Here is a 16,675-nt window from a genome sequence, read left to right on the forward strand (position 1 = left end):
TTGGGTGGAACTGGGTTGGAATAATAACATCATGGGACAGCAGCGGTGATGAGCAGTCCCGAGTGCTGAGTAAGATGATGAGCCAACAGGGGATCTGCACAGATTATATCATCTCACTCACTTCAGATGCTGAAAAGAATTTTCAGCTAACGAGGATTGTTAGTGAATCCGCAGCTAGAATTATCATAATATGCGAAGCTTTACCGTTGTACTTTTTTGATTTTGCTTCTCGTATACCCTCTGTAGAAAATCTCACATTTATTTTCCCACCATCGTGGAATGGAATGTCTAATCATTATGATGAAGGAATTCCACCAATCAACTGCAGCTTTGTCTTTCTATGGTCACAAAGGATGTACCTGGACTTCAATATGTATGCCAATGGATTCAACCTCTCCAACTGCCTGACTGACCCAGTACTGGAAGATGTTTGGATTCTTTGGTATAAATGCCTTTCTCCGAACCCACACAAAAATAACGTTTTTCAGGAACGCTTTTCATCCTCTGCATACAATTGTACGGATGTAAAAGATATGTCTTGGATTTTTTATTATCCTTCACCTATATCAAACTATGCATACAGGGCTGTATATTCTCTGGCCCACGCCCTACATAAAATGTACATGGAGAAAAATAAATCCGAACAAAATGGATTCCAGCACAGAGTAAGTTGGATCATAGGTGGGGGGGGTTATTTACTAAAACATGGTGCAAAATCTGGTGCAGCTCTGCACAGCAACCAGGATTTATTGTCAAAGCTTCATTGAACAAGCTGAAGTTAGAAGCTGATTGGCTACCATACACAGCTGCACCAGATTCTGAGTGCTCCAATTTTAATAAATCTTACCTAAGTGTTTATATTACTATGATCCTATCCTATATTATACACTGCCCGGCCCAAAAAAAAAAAAAAAGTCACCACCAAAAAAATAAAAAGTCACACACTCTAATATTTTGTTGGCTTTGATTTATTTCCGCCCAGTGTTGCGTTAATTTATCCCCAAGATCTTATATTGATGATGGGAGGGTTGGAAGATCTTGTATTGATGATGGGAAAGTCGGAGCACTGTGCAAAGCCTTCTCCCGCACATCCCAAAGATTCTCAATGGGGTTAGGTTCTGGACTCTGTGGTGGCCAATCCATGTGTGAAAATTATGTCGCGTGGTCCCTGAACCACTCTTTCACAATTTGAGCCCGATGAATCCTGGCATTGTCATCTTGAAATATTCCCGTCCCATCAGGGAAGAAAAAAATCCATTAACCAAACAACTGATAAAAAAAAAAAAAAATGGGCCAACACACCAAAGCAACCTACCATACAATAGTTGGAAAAGGAATCAAGCTGAAGGTCAGAATTTATTACACAGAATTTTCCTGTGTGATTTTTGCAGCTCAAAAACACTACCTGGCCCAAAAAAAAAAAAAAAAAAGGTCACACATTCTAATATTTTGTTGGCTTTGATTACGGCACTGAGGCATTGTTTCGATACGCTTCTGCAATGTCACAAGATTTATTTCCATTCTGGGTTTCATTCATTTTTCACCAAGATCTTGTATTAATGATGGGAGAGTCGGAGCACTGCGCAAAACCTTCTCCAGCACATCCCAAAGAAAGTATAGGACCCAAAAATGAGCCCACATGGGATTACCTGACAGCTAAGAATGTAGTATTCTGTGGCTGGAAGTACATTGGGCATTGACAGAAAAAAAAATTGTCGGCCATGAAAGGTCCCAAAAATTAGGCATTCAATGGACATGAAATACCTTTTATGCCGCTGTATGTAGCGAAGCCAAGGACCAGGAATTGTTGTGGGTGGATGGCGGTCTGGCGGATATTTGTGGCCTGGCATGAGGAATTTCAATGAAACATGGTCTACTGGTCACATGTGTTGAATTCCTCAGAGATCCATGCCTCATTCATTTTTATAAATGTGAGGTAGTCTACAGTGTCATGAGCTAGGCGAGTGCGCTTATCGGTCACGATCCCCCCTGCTGCGCTGAATGTCCTTTCTGACAGGACACTGGACGGGGGGCAAGCCAACAGTTCTATTGCAAATTGTGCAAGCTCTGGCCAGAGGTCAAGCCTGCCCACCCAGTAGTCTAGGGGGTTCATCACTCCTCAGAGCGTCCACATCGGCCATTAACCCGATGTAGTCAGACACCTGTCGGTCTAGGCGTTACCTGATGCTGGATCCGGAGTACAGCTGTCGATGGGTCAGCTGAAAGAAGGATCTCATATCTGAAGTGACCAACACATCTCCAAAACCGCCCTCTTCTTGCAGGCGCTGTTGAATTGCTACCCGCAACTGTTTCTCCATGAGTGGAAATTCCTCTGCCAGCGCACACAAACTCAGAATGCAGTATTTCTCGCAGCAAGGCCTGGAAGTGCTACATTCTGACAGCCCTCTGTGATGGTGGTAACATTTCCGCCATTTTTTGTTTGTACCGGGGGTCTAAGTACATTACCACCCATTACTGGTCCTTGGCCTTTATGATTTTTATACGGGGGTCCTCCTTAAAACACTGGAGCATGAAGGCCCCCATTCGCACTAAACTGGAAGCGGTGTAGTGGCCTGCTTCCAGCTCATCATCCAGGATAATGTCGTCCTCGTTCTCCTCCCCCCATCCACGGACAACACCAGGGATCCCAGAAAGGTTTAAAGCATGCTCTTCTTGCTCCTCCTCATCCCCCCCAGCACCATCCTCCTCTGACTCCTCTTCAGACTCCTGTTGTTGACTCGTCTCAGATGGAGTAGCACCCCCTGGGAATTCATCCAACATTGCGACTTCCTCATCTTCCTGCTCCTGCTCCTCGACGGCTTGATCAACGACACGACGCAATGCACGCTCCAGAAAGAAGGTGTAAGGTACAATGTCACTGATGGTGCCCTGGCCGTGACTGACCAGTTTGGTGATCTCATCAAATGGCCGCAGAAGTCTGCATGCGTCGCGCATGAGCAGCCGCTGGTGAGGTGAAAAAACCCAAGCTCCCCAGAACCTGTCCTGCCGCAGAATTCGTACAGGTAGCCGTTAACTGCACGTTTCTGCTGGAGCAGCCTATTGAGCATATACAAGGTTGAGTTCCATTGCGTCGGGCAGTCACAAATAAGACGCCTGACGGGCAGATTGTGTTGCCGCTGAATGTCAGCAAGGCGAGCCATGGCTGTGTAAGATCAGGACGTGTGCCATGCATGGCACGTGTGTAATTTTGCCCTGTTTCAGCGCGCTCAGCAGATTGGCACCGTTGTCACACACCACTTTACCAACTGTCAAATTGAGCGGTGTCAGCCACTGATCTGCCTGTGAACGCAAAGCTGAAAGAAGTGCAGGACCAGTGTGGCTCTTGGCTTCCAGGCACAACAGACGCAGCACAGCATGGCAACTAGGGATGATCAAACTTTTCATAAGTTCGGTTCGGCCAGAACATCCGATCTGTGGGACAATGTGACCCGAACTTCGGTAATCAAAAAACACAATTTTGAAGCCCTAAAACCCAATAAATGCCCCTAAAAAGTGCCTAGGGTTCTGGGTCATGCCCCAGGGACTATTAATCACACAAAAAAAAAGTTCTTAAAAATTGTCATTTTTGATAGAGAGCAAATTATTGAAAAAAAAAAAAAATTTCTTTGGATTTAGTATCTGGGGGGTCTAAAAAGTGTACCTGTAAAGCTCTGTAGCATGTCTAGAACCAGAAAAAAAAAAGATCGTTTGTATTAGGTCACTTATAGAACAGGGATATGGCTTCGCTATTTTTACACCTTGCCGGTTTAGTAGCAAGTGTTTTTTTGGGGTCTTTTGAGGCAGGCAAAACATCTGAACTTGTGTATAGGGGTATATATACACACATACTTATATGTATATATACACCTAGACATATATAGGTGTGATAGTAGCAGAAATATATGCTTGCGCTAATGAAATAATTAACACTAATATGGCTCAGCTCCTATCACACCTATATATGTGTAAGTGTAAAAATACATATAAGTATGTGTGTATATATACCCCTATACACAAGTTCAGATGTTTTGCCTGCTTCCAAAGACGCCCAAAAAGATGCCCAAAAAAACGCTAGCGCCAAAAAAAAACCGCCCAGGTGTGTTGTTGCAGGCTTTTTTTTGGGGGTCTTTGGAGGCAGGCAAAACATCTGAACTTGTGTATAGGGGAATATATACACACATACTTATATGTATTTTTACACTTACACATATATAGGTGTGATAGGAGCGGAGCGTGTTGTTCCAGGCATTTTTTTGGGGTCTTTGGAGGCAGGCAAAACATCTGAACTTCTGTATAGGCATATATATACACACATGTTATATGTATTTATACACTTACACATATATAGGTGTGATAGGAGAGAAGCCATATTAGTGTTAATTTTTTAATTAGCGTAAGCATAAATTTCTGCTACTTTCACACCTATATATGTGTAGGTGTATATATTCACATATAAGTATGTGTGTATATATACCCCTATACACAAGTTCTTTTTTTTTTCCTGCCTCCAAAGACCCCAAAAAATGCCCCAAAAAAAGCCAGCTACAAAAATGCCCATGTGTGTTTTTGCAGCAGGCGTTTTTTTGGGCATTTTTTTGGGGTCTTTGGAGGCAGGCAAAACATCTGAACTTCTGTATAGGCATATATATATATATATATACACATGTTATATGTATTTTTACACTTACACATATATAGGTGTGATAGGAGCAGAGCCATATTAGTGTTAATTATTTAATTAGCGCAAGCATAGATTTCTGCTACTATCACACCTATATATGTCTAGGTGTATATATACATATAATTATGTGTGTATATATACCCCTATACACAAGTTCAGATGTCATGCCTGACTCCAAACATGTACTCAAAAAAGCCCTGTAAATGCCTGCAGCCAAAAAGCAGGCTGACAGGCGAGAAGCCATATCCCTGTTCTGTAAGTCACCTAATAGAAACAAACTTGTTTCTATTGCGGTCACCCTGACATGGAAGGGTTTGGTCACCCTGCCATAGCAGTCAGAGTCATTTCACCCTACACTACACTACGGTCACCCTGGCACTTAACACTTTCCCTACAGAAACTAAATTTTTGCATCTAACTAAAGTGTAAAGGAGCACTCTAACTACACTAGATATCCCTTTCCTCACACAAATAAATGCTAAATGACACTTTTTAAGCAGAAGTCACAGAACTGCTTCTACTCTCTTCCATGTCCCTGTATTACAATGCTAGGAATTTGGCGGGGCTATCTCATATACTGGGGGGCGTATTCACTAATGATTGGCCTAGGGACCCCCTAGTCACTCCAATCACATTCCTAACATTCTCCTGCCCCCTCAATTGGCTTTTACTAATGGTTCTGGTCCAATCACGGGCTTTTAAAGCCCATTTCCTGGCCCATTGCATTTTGGTGGGTTCTGGTTGCCGAATTCTGAACTTTCTCAGCAAAAAGTTCGGAATTCGGCCGAACCTCGAACAGCCAATGTTCGGGTCGAACCGATGGTCGACCCGAACCATTCGATCATCCCTAATGGCAACGTCTCACCTGGCATGTGGAATAGGTTCTGGGGATCTTAGGTGGCGCAGCAGAAGAGACGGTAGCAGCGGAAAAGGAGGAGTCAGCCGAGGAGGAGGGGGAGGAGGAGGGGGAGGAGAAGAAGAAGAGGCAGGCCTGCTTGCAATCCGTGGCGGTAAAACCAAATCTACACGGGTGCCATGGGTTACATGCTTGACAGCCATCAGAAGGTTCACCCAGTGGGCAGTAAAAGTGATATACCTTCCCTGCCCGTGTTTGCTAGACCATGTGTCTGTGGTCAGATGTATCTTGGCACCAACACTGTGTGCCAGAGATATATTCACTTGCCGCTGAACATGGCCATACAGCTCTGAAATGCCCTTCTGCAAGAAATATTTCCTGCCTGGGACCTTCCATTGTGGTGTTCCAATGGCCACAAATTTACGAAAGGCCTCCAAGTCCACCAGTTGATATGGCAGTAGTTGGCTGGCTATCAGTTCCAACAAGCCAGCAGTCAAACGTTGGGCAAGAGGGTTATCCGGCGTCATCATTTTTTTATGCTCCAACATTTGACCCACGGAAGCCTGCCTTTTTCCAGAACAACGTGAGGATGGCATGATGGAAAGTGGAGTGGAGGACAATTGTGAGGAGAGAGGAGAAGGAGAAGAGGCTGGATGGTGAGGGCCTTGAGTGTGGCTTTGTGGGTTCTGACAGCGTTGCTCCCACTGGGCTCGGTGATGGGAGTTCAGGTGCCTTTTTAAGGCGGTTGTCCCTAGGTGAGTGTTGGGCTTACCGCAACTTACGCGTTGACTGCAAAGGCTGCAGATGGCATTGGCAACACTGTTGTCAGCAGCGATCACATTAAAAAAAGCCCACACTGCGGAGCCAAAAAAAAAAAAAGCCCATGCGTCCTGGGAGCACCAGATGTGACTGTACATGGTTAATGGCTCACTCCTGATACATTTGTAGTCTGCTTTGTCCCTATCTGCCGGTCAATCTCTCCCTCTGAACTCCCCTCCTCTTAGTGCACAATACAAATCCACTATAATATGCTTTCTATATTAGAAAGTATATTATAAGTGTATTACACCCCTATATAGTGCACGGCACACCAAAGAATAGTACACTTATACCAAATACCAGTCCTTAAAAGGACTTTTGTGGACCTTAACAGAGCGATTTGTGTCACAGACAGTCTGTCCCCGGTGCACACAGCCAACCTCTCCCTACACTGACAAAAAGCAGAATGTAAAATGGTAGCCAGGTCAGGTCTATTTATAAGGTAGGGGGTATGTCCATGTGCTGATATGTCTCAATTGGCTGTCCTGTTCCACCTGATGGCTGTGTCATGGGTCAAAGTTCTCCCCAATGTAAACTAATATGGCCGCCGCAAACAACGCCATATGTTCGCAAAATCGGCGGACTGCGAACGAGCAAAGTTCGCCGCGAACCGAATGCCATGCGAACCGCAAGGCCATCCTTAATGGACAGTCTGTCATTGGTGGTCTCTTCCTATTGTCTGTATATTAAGGGGTGATGTGTATTCTGTTAAGTCTGTCTGTTCCATTGTTAATTGTTAATGAACTCATATTGTTTCTGTCCAGATGGCTAGATAATTAGTTCAGGTTAATTCTATTTCTGTATACAATTTCATATGCATATGATAATGTAATCAGGCAACCCCTGAACTGCGTGTGGTAATCTGATAAGGAGGGGGAGGCCCATGCTGTATAGAAACTGTTTGAGTTGTTCAATAAAGAGAAGGTTCCAGAACTTGTACAAGCTAAGTTGTCGGCTAGCTTTGTTGGGTGGCGGCTGGAATTTTGATATCTATGTTTCAGACTGGAGGAAGCCGTATACTGACGGAAGTCCACGAGCGCACTGTGGGTCACAGTTCCGTTACACCCTCCACACTCCTCTCCTGTACATACTGCCCTCTGTCATACCCGCCCCACACTCCTCTCCTGTACATACTGCCCACTGTCATACCCTCCACACTCCTCTCCTGTACATACTGCCCTCTGTCATACCCTCCACACTCCTCTCCTGTACATACTGCCCTTTGTCATACCCTCCACACTCCTCTCCTGTACATACTGCCCACTGTCATACCCTCCACACTCCTCTCCTGTACATACCGCCCACTGTCATACCCTCCACACTCCTCTCCTGTACATGCTGCCCTCTGTCATACCCTCCACACTCCTCTCCTGTACATGCTGCCCTCTGTCCTACCCTCCACACTCCTCTCCTGTACATACTGCCCACTGTCATGCCCTCTACACTCCTCTCCTGTACATACTGCCCTCTGTCATACCCTCCACACTTCTCTCCTGTACATATTGCCCACTGTCCTACCCTCCACACTCCTCTCCTGTACATACTGCCCTCTGTCATACCCACCATCCTCCTCTTCTGTACATACTGCCCACTGTCCTACCCTCCACACTCCTCTCCTGTACATACTACCCACTGTCATACCCTCCACACTCCTCTCCTGTATATACTGCCCACTGTCATACCCTCCACACTCCTCTCCTGTACAAACCGCACTCTGTCCTACACTCCACACTCCTCTCCTGTACATACTGCCCACTGTCATACCCTCCACACTCCTCTCCTGTACATACTGCCCACTGTCATACCCTCCTCACTCCTCTCCTGTACATACTGACCTCTGTCATACCCTCCACACTCCTCTCCTGTACATACTGCCTACTGTCATACCCTCCTCACTCCTCTCCTGTACATACTGCCCACTGTCATACCCTCCACACTCCTCTCCTGTGCATACCGCTCACTGTCATACCCTCCACACTCCTCTCCTGTACATACTGCCCTCAGTCATACCCTCCACACTCCTCTCGTGTACATACTGCCCACTGTCATACCCTTCACACTCCTCTCCTGTACATACTGCCTACTGTCATACCCTCCTCACTCCTCTCCTGTACATACTGCCCACTGTCATACCCTCCACACTCCTCTCCTGTATATACTGCCCTCTGTCATACCCTCCACACTCCTCTCCTGTACATACTGCCCTCTGTCATACCCTCCACACTCCTCTCCTGTACATACCGCTCACTGTCATACCCTCCACACTCCTCTCCTGTACATACTGCCCTCCGTCCTACCCTCCACACTCCTCTCCTGTACATACTGCCCACTGTCATACCCTCCACACTCCTCTCCTGTACATACTGCCCTCTGTCCTACACTCCACACTCCTCTCCTGTACATACTGCCCACTGTCATACCCTCCACACTCCTCTCCTGTACATACTGCCTACTGTCATACCCTCCTCACTCCTCTCCTGTACATACTGCCCACTGTCATACCCTCCACACTCCTCTCCTGTATATACTGCCCTCTGTCATACCCTCCACACTCCTCTCCTGTACATACTGCCCTCTGTCATACCCTCTACACTCTTCTCCTGAACATACTGCCCACTGTCATACCCTCCTCACTCCTCTCCTGTACATACTGACCTCTGTCATACCCTCCACACTCCTCTCCTGTACATACTGCCTACTGTCATACCCTCCTCACTCCTCTCCTGTACATACCGCCCACTGTCATACCCTCCACACTCCTCTCCTGTACATACTGCCCACTGTCATACCCTCCACACTCCTCTCCTGTACATACCGCTCACTGTCATACCCTCCACACTCCTCTCCTGTACATACTGCCCTCAGTCATACCCTCCACACTCCTCTCCTGTACATACTGCCCACTGTCATACCCTTCACACTCCTCTCCTGTACATACTGCCCACTGTCATACCCTCCACACTCCTCTCCTGTATATACTGCCCTCTGTCATACCCTCCACACTCCTCTCCTGTACATACTGCCCTCTGTCATACCCTCTACACTCTTCTCCTGAACATACTGCCCACTGTCATACCCTCCACACTCCTCTCCTGTACATACCGCTCACTGTCATACCCTCCACACTCCTCTTCTGTACATACTGCCCTCCGTCCTACCCTCCACACTCCTCTCCTGTACATACTGCCCACTGTCATACCCTCCACACTCCTCTCCTGTACATACTGCCCTCTGTCCTACACTCCACACTCCTCTCCTGTACATACTGCCCACTGTCATACCCTCCACACTCCTCTCCTGTACATACTGCCCTCTGTCCTACACTCCACACTCCTCTCCTGTACATACTGCCCACTGTCATACCCTCCACACTCCTCTCCTGTACATACCGCCCACTGTCATACCCTCTACACCCCTCTCCTGTACATACCGCTCACTGTCATACCCTCTACACTCTTCCCCTGAACATACTGCCCACTGTCATACCCTCCTCACTCCTCTCCTGTACATGCTGCCCACTGTCATACCGTCCACACTCCTCTCCTGTACATACCGCTCACTGTCATACCCTCCACACTCCTCTCCTGTACATACCGCCCACTGTCATACCCTCCACACTCCTCTCCTGTACATACCGCCCACTGTCATACCCTCCACACTCCTCTCCTGTACATACTGCCCTCTGTCATACCCACCATCCTCCTCTTCTGTACATACTGCCCACTGTCCTACCCTCCACACTCCTCTCCTGTACATACTACCCACTGTCATACCCTCCACACTCCTCTCCTGTATATACTGCCCACTGTCATACCCTCCACACTCCTCTCCTGTACAAACCGCACTCTGTCCTACACTCCACACTCCTCTCCTGTACATACTGCCCACTGTCATACCCTCCACACTCCTCTCCTGTACATACTGCCCACTGTCATACCCTCCTCACTCCTCTCCTGTACATACTGACCTCTGTCATACCCTCCACACTCCTCTCCTGTACATACTGCCTACTGTCATACCCTCCTCACTCCTCTCCTGTACATACTGCCCACTGTCATACCCTCCACACTCCTCTCCTGTGCATACCGCTCACTGTCATACCCTCCACACTCCTCTCCTGTACATACTGCCCTCAGTCATACCCTCCACACTCCTCTCGTGTACATACTGCCCACTGTCATACCCTTCACACTCCTCTCCTGTACATACTGCCTACTGTCATACCCTCCTCACTCCTCTCCTGTACATACTGCCCACTGTCATACCCTCCACACTCCTCTCCTGTATATACTGCCCTCTGTCATACCCTCCACACTCCTCTCCTGTACATACTGCCCTCTGTCATACCCTCCACACTCCTCTCCTGTACATACCGCTCACTGTCATACCCTCCACACTCCTCTCCTGTACATACTGCCCTCCGTCCTACCCTCCACACTCCTCTCCTGTACATACTGCCCACTGTCATACCCTCCACACTCCTCTCCTGTACATACTGCCCTCTGTCCTACACTCCACACTCCTCTCCTGTACATACTGCCCACTGTCATACCCTCCACACTCCTCTCCTGTACATACTGCCTACTGTCATACCCTCCTCACTCCTCTCCTGTACATACTGCCCACTGTCATACCCTCCACACTCCTCTCCTGTATATACTGCCCTCTGTCATACCCTCCACACTCCTCTCCTGTACATACTGCCCTCTGTCATACCCTCTACACTCTTCTCCTGAACATACTGCCCACTGTCATACCCTCCTCACTCCTCTCCTGTACATACTGACCTCTGTCATACCCTCCACACTCCTCTCCTGTACATACTGCCTACTGTCATACCCTCCTCACTCCTCTCCTGTACATACCGCCCACTGTCATACCCTCCACACTCCTCTCCTGTACATACTGCCCACTGTCATACCCTCCACACTCCTCTCCTGTACATACCGCTCACTGTCATACCCTCCACACTCCTCTCCTGTACATACCGCCCACTGTCATACCCTCTACACCCCTCTCCTGTACATACTGCCCACTGTCATACCCTCTACACTCTTCCCCTGAACATACTGCCCACTGTCATACCCTCCTCACTCCTCTCCTGTACATGCTGCCCACTGTCATACCGTCCACACTCCTCTCCTGTACATACCGCTCACTGTCATACCCTCCACACTCCTCTCCTGTACATACCGCCCACTGTCATACCCTCCACACTCCTCTCCTGTACATACCGCCCACTGTCATACCCTCCACACTCCTCTCCTGTACAAACTGCCCACTGTCATACCCTCCACACTCCTCTCCTGTACAAACTGCTCACTGTCATACCCTCCACACTCCTCTCCTGTACATACCGCCCACTGTCATACCCTCCACACTCCTCTCCTGTACATACTGTCCACTGTCATACCCTCCACACTCCTCTCCTGTACATACTGCCCACTGTCATACCCTCCACACTCCTCTCCTGTACATACCACCCACTGTCATACCCTCCACACCCCTCTCCTGTACATACCGCTCACTGTCATATCCTCCGCACTCCTCTCCTGTACATACTGCCCACTGTCATACCCTCCACACTCCTCTCCTGTACATACCGCTCACTGTCATATCCTCCGCACTCCTCTCCTGTACATACTGCCCACTGTCATACCCTCCACACCCCTCTCCTGTACATACTGCCCTCTGTCATACCCTCTACACTCTTCTCCTGAACATACTGCCCACTGTCATACCCTCCTCACTCCTCTCCTGTACATACTGACCTCTGTCATACCCTCCACACTCCTCTCCTGTACATACTGCCTACTGTCATACCCTCCTCACTCCTCTCCTGTACATACTGCCCACTGTCATACCCTCCACACTCCTCTCCTGTACATACCGCTCACTGTCATACCCTCCACACTCCTCTCCTGTACATACTGCCCTCAGTCATACCCTCCACACTCCTCTCCTGTACATACTGCCCACTGTCATACCCTCCACACTCCTCTCCTGTACATACCGCTCACTGTCATACCCTCCACACTCCTCTCCTGTACATACTGCCCTCAGTCATACCCTCCACACTCCTCTCCTGTACATACTGCCTACTGTCATACCCTCCTCACTCCTCTCCTGTACATACTGCCCACTGTCATACCCTCCACACTCCTCTCCTGTATATACTGCCCTCTGTCATACCCTCCACACTCCTCTCCTGTACATACTGCCCTCTGTCATACCCTCTACACTCTTCTCCTGAACATACTGCCCACTGTCATACCCTCCACACTCCTCTCCTGTACATACCGCTCACTGTCATACCCTCCACACTCCTCTCCTGTACATACTGTCCACTGTCATACCGTCCACACTCCTCTCCTGTACATACCGCTCACTGTCATACCCTCCACACTCCTCTCCTGTACATACCGCCCACTGTCATACCCTCCACACTCCTCTCCTGTACATACCGCTCACTGTCATACCCTCCACACTCCTCTCCTGTACATACCGCCCACTGTCATACCCTCCACACTCCTCTCCTGTACATACTGTCCACTGTCATACCCTCCACACTCCTCTCCTGTACATACCGCCCACTGTCATACCCTCCACACTCCTCTCCTGTACATACTGCCCACTGTCATACCCTCCACACTCCTCTCCTGCACATACCGCTCACTGTCATATCCTCCACACTCCTCTCCTGTACATACCGCCCACTGTCATACCCTCCACACTCCTCTCCTGTACATACCGCTCACTGTCATACCCTCCACACTCCTCTCCTGTACATACTGCCCTCTGTCATACCCTCCACACTCCTCTCCTGTACATACCGCTCACTGTCATACCCTCCACACTCCTCTCCTGTACATACCGCCCACTGTCATACCCTCCACACTCCTCTCCTGTATATACTGCCCTCTGTCATACCCTCCACACTCCTCTCCTGTACATACTGCCCTCTGTCATACCCTCCACACTCCTCTCCTGTACATACCGCTCACTGTCATACCCTCCACACTCCTCTCCTGTACATACCGCTCACTGTCATACCCTCCACACTCCTCTCCTGTACATACTGCCCTCTGTCATACCCTCCACACTCCTCTCCTGTACATACCGCCCACTGTCATACCCTCCACACTCCTCTCCTGTACATACCGCTCACTGTCATACCCTCCACACTCCTCTCCTGTACATACCGCTCACTGTCATATCCTCCACACTCCTCTCCTGTACATACCGCTCACTGTCATACCCTCCACACTCCTCTCCTGTACATACCACCCACTGTCATACCCTCCACACTCCTCTCCTGTACATACTGCTCACTGTCATACCCTCCACACTCCTCTCCTGTACATACTGTCCACTGTCATACCGTCCACACTCCTCTCCTGTACATACCGCTCACTGTCATACCCTCCACACTCCTCTCCTGTACATACCGCCCACTGTCATACCCTCCACACTCCTCTCCTGTACATACCGCTCACTGTCATACCCTCCACACTCCTCTCCTGTACATACCGCCCACTGTCATACCCTCCACACTCCTCTCCTGTACATACTGCCCACTGTCATAAACTTCACACTCCTCTCCTGTACATACCGCTCACTGTCATACCCTCCACACTCCTCTCCTGTATATACTGCCCTCTGTCATACCCTCCACACTCCTCTCCTGTACATACCGCTCACTGTCATACCCTCCACACTCCTCTCCTGTACATACTGCCCACTGTCATACCCTCCACACTCCTCTCCTGTACATACTGCCCTCTGTCATACCCTCCACACTCCTCTCCTGTACATACTGCCCTCTGTCATATCCTCCACACTCCTCTCCTGTACATACTGCCCTCTGTCATACCCTCCACACTCCTCTCCTTTACATACCGCTCACTGTCATACCCTCCACACTCCTCTCCTGTACATACTGCCCTCTGTCATACCCTCCACACTCCTCTCCTGTACATACTGCCCTCTGTCATACCCTCCACACTCCTCTCCTGTACATACTGCTCACTGTCATACCCCCCACACTCCTCTCCTGTACATACCGCTCACTGTCATACCCTCCACACTCTTCTCCTGTACATACTGCCCTCTGTCATACCCTCCACACTCCTCTCCTGTACATACTGCCCACTGTCATACCCTCCACACTCCTCTCCTGTACATACTGCCCTCTGTCATACCCTCCACACTCCTCTCCTGTACATACTGCCCACTGTCATACCCTCCACACTCCTCTCCTGTACATACTGCCCTCTGTCATACCCTCCACACTCCTCTCCTGTACATACTGCTCACTGTCATACCCTCCACACTCCTCTCCTGTACATACTGCCCTCTGTCATACCCTCCACACTCCTCTCCTGTACATACTGCCCACTGTCATACCCTCCACACTCCTCTCCTGTACATACTGCCCACTGTCATAAACTTCACACTCCTCTCCTGTACATACTGCCCACTGTCATACCCTCCACACTCCTCTCCTGTACATACCACCCACTGTCATACCCTCCACACTCCTCTCCTGTACATACTGCCCTCTGTCATACCCTCCACACTCCTCTCCTGTACATACTGCCCTCTGTCATACCCTCCATACTCCTCTCCTTTACATACCGCTCACTGTCATACCCTCCACACTCCTCTCCTGTACATACTGCCCACTGTCATAAACTTCACACTCCTCTCCTGTACATACCGCCCACTGTCATATCCTCCACACTCCTCTCCTGTACATACCACCCACTGTCATACCCTCCACACTCCTCTCCTGTACATACCGCCCACTGTCATACCCTCCACACTCCTCTCCTGTACATACCGCCCACTGTCATATCCTCCACACTCCTCTCCTGTACATACTGCCCACTGTCATACCCTCCACACTCCTCTCCTGTACATACTGCCCACTGTCATACCCTCCACACTCCTCTCCTGTACATACTGCCCACTGTCATACCCTCCACACTCCTCTCCTGTACATACCGCTCACTGTCATACCCTCCACACTCCTCTCCTGTACATACTGCCCACTGCCATACCCTCCACACTCCTCTCCTGTACATACTGTCCACTGTCATATCCTCCACACTCCTCTCCTGTACATACTGCCCACTGTCATACCCTCCACACTCCTCTCCTGTACATACCGCCCACTGTCATACCCTCCACACTCCTCTCCTGTACATACTGCCCACTGTCATACCCTCCACACTCCTCTCCTGTACATACTGCCCACTGTCATACCCTCCACACTCCTCTCCTGTACATACTGCCCACTGTCATACCCTCCACACTCCTCTCCTGTACATACCGCTCACTGTCATACCCTCCACACTCCTCTCCTGTACATACTGCCCTCTGTCCTACACTCCACACTCCTCTCCTGTACATACTGCCCACTGTCATACCCTCCACACTCCTCTCCTGTACATACTGCCCACTGTCATACCCTCTACACCCCTCTCCTGTACATACTGCCCACTGTCATACCCTCCTCACTCCTCTCCTGTACATGCTGCCCACTGTCATACCCTCCACACTCCTCTCCTGTACATACCCCTCACTGTCATACCCTCCACACTCCTCTCCTGTACATACTGCCCACTGTCATACCCTCCACACTCCTCTCCTGTACATACTGCCCACTGTCATACCCTCCTCACTCCTCTCCTGTACATGCTGCCCACTGTCATACCCTCCACACTCCTCTCCTGTACATACCGCTCACTGTCATATCCTCCACGCTCCTCTCCTGTACATACTGTCCACTGTCATACCGTCCACACTCCTCTCCTGTACATACTGCCCTCTGTCATACCCTCCACACTCCTCTCCTTTACATACCGCTCACTGTCATACCCTCCACACTCCTCTCCTTTACATACCGCTCACTGTCATACCCTCCACACTCCTCTCCTGTACATACTGCCCACTGTCATACCCTCCACACTCCTCTCCTGTACATACCGCCCACTGTCATACCCTCCACACTCCTCTCCTGTACATACTGCCCACTGTCATACCCTCCACACTCCTCTCCTGTACATACTGCCCACTGTCATACCCTCCACACTCCTCTCCTGTACATACCGCTCACTGTCATATCCTCCACACTCCTCTCCTGTACATACCGCCCACTGTCATACCCTCCACACTCCTCTCCTGTACATACTGCCCACTGTCATACCCTCCACACTCCTCTCCTGTACATACCGCTCACTGTCATACCCTCCACACTCCTCTCCTGTACATACTGCCCACTGTCATACCCTCCACACTCCTCTCAGCGCGGTACA

The sequence above is a fragment of the Pelophylax lessonae genome (assembly GCF_965119305.1).
Source record: "Pelophylax lessonae genome assembly, chromosome: 1".
Classification (NCBI taxonomy): Eukaryota; Metazoa; Chordata; class Amphibia; order Anura; family Ranidae; genus Pelophylax; species Pelophylax lessonae.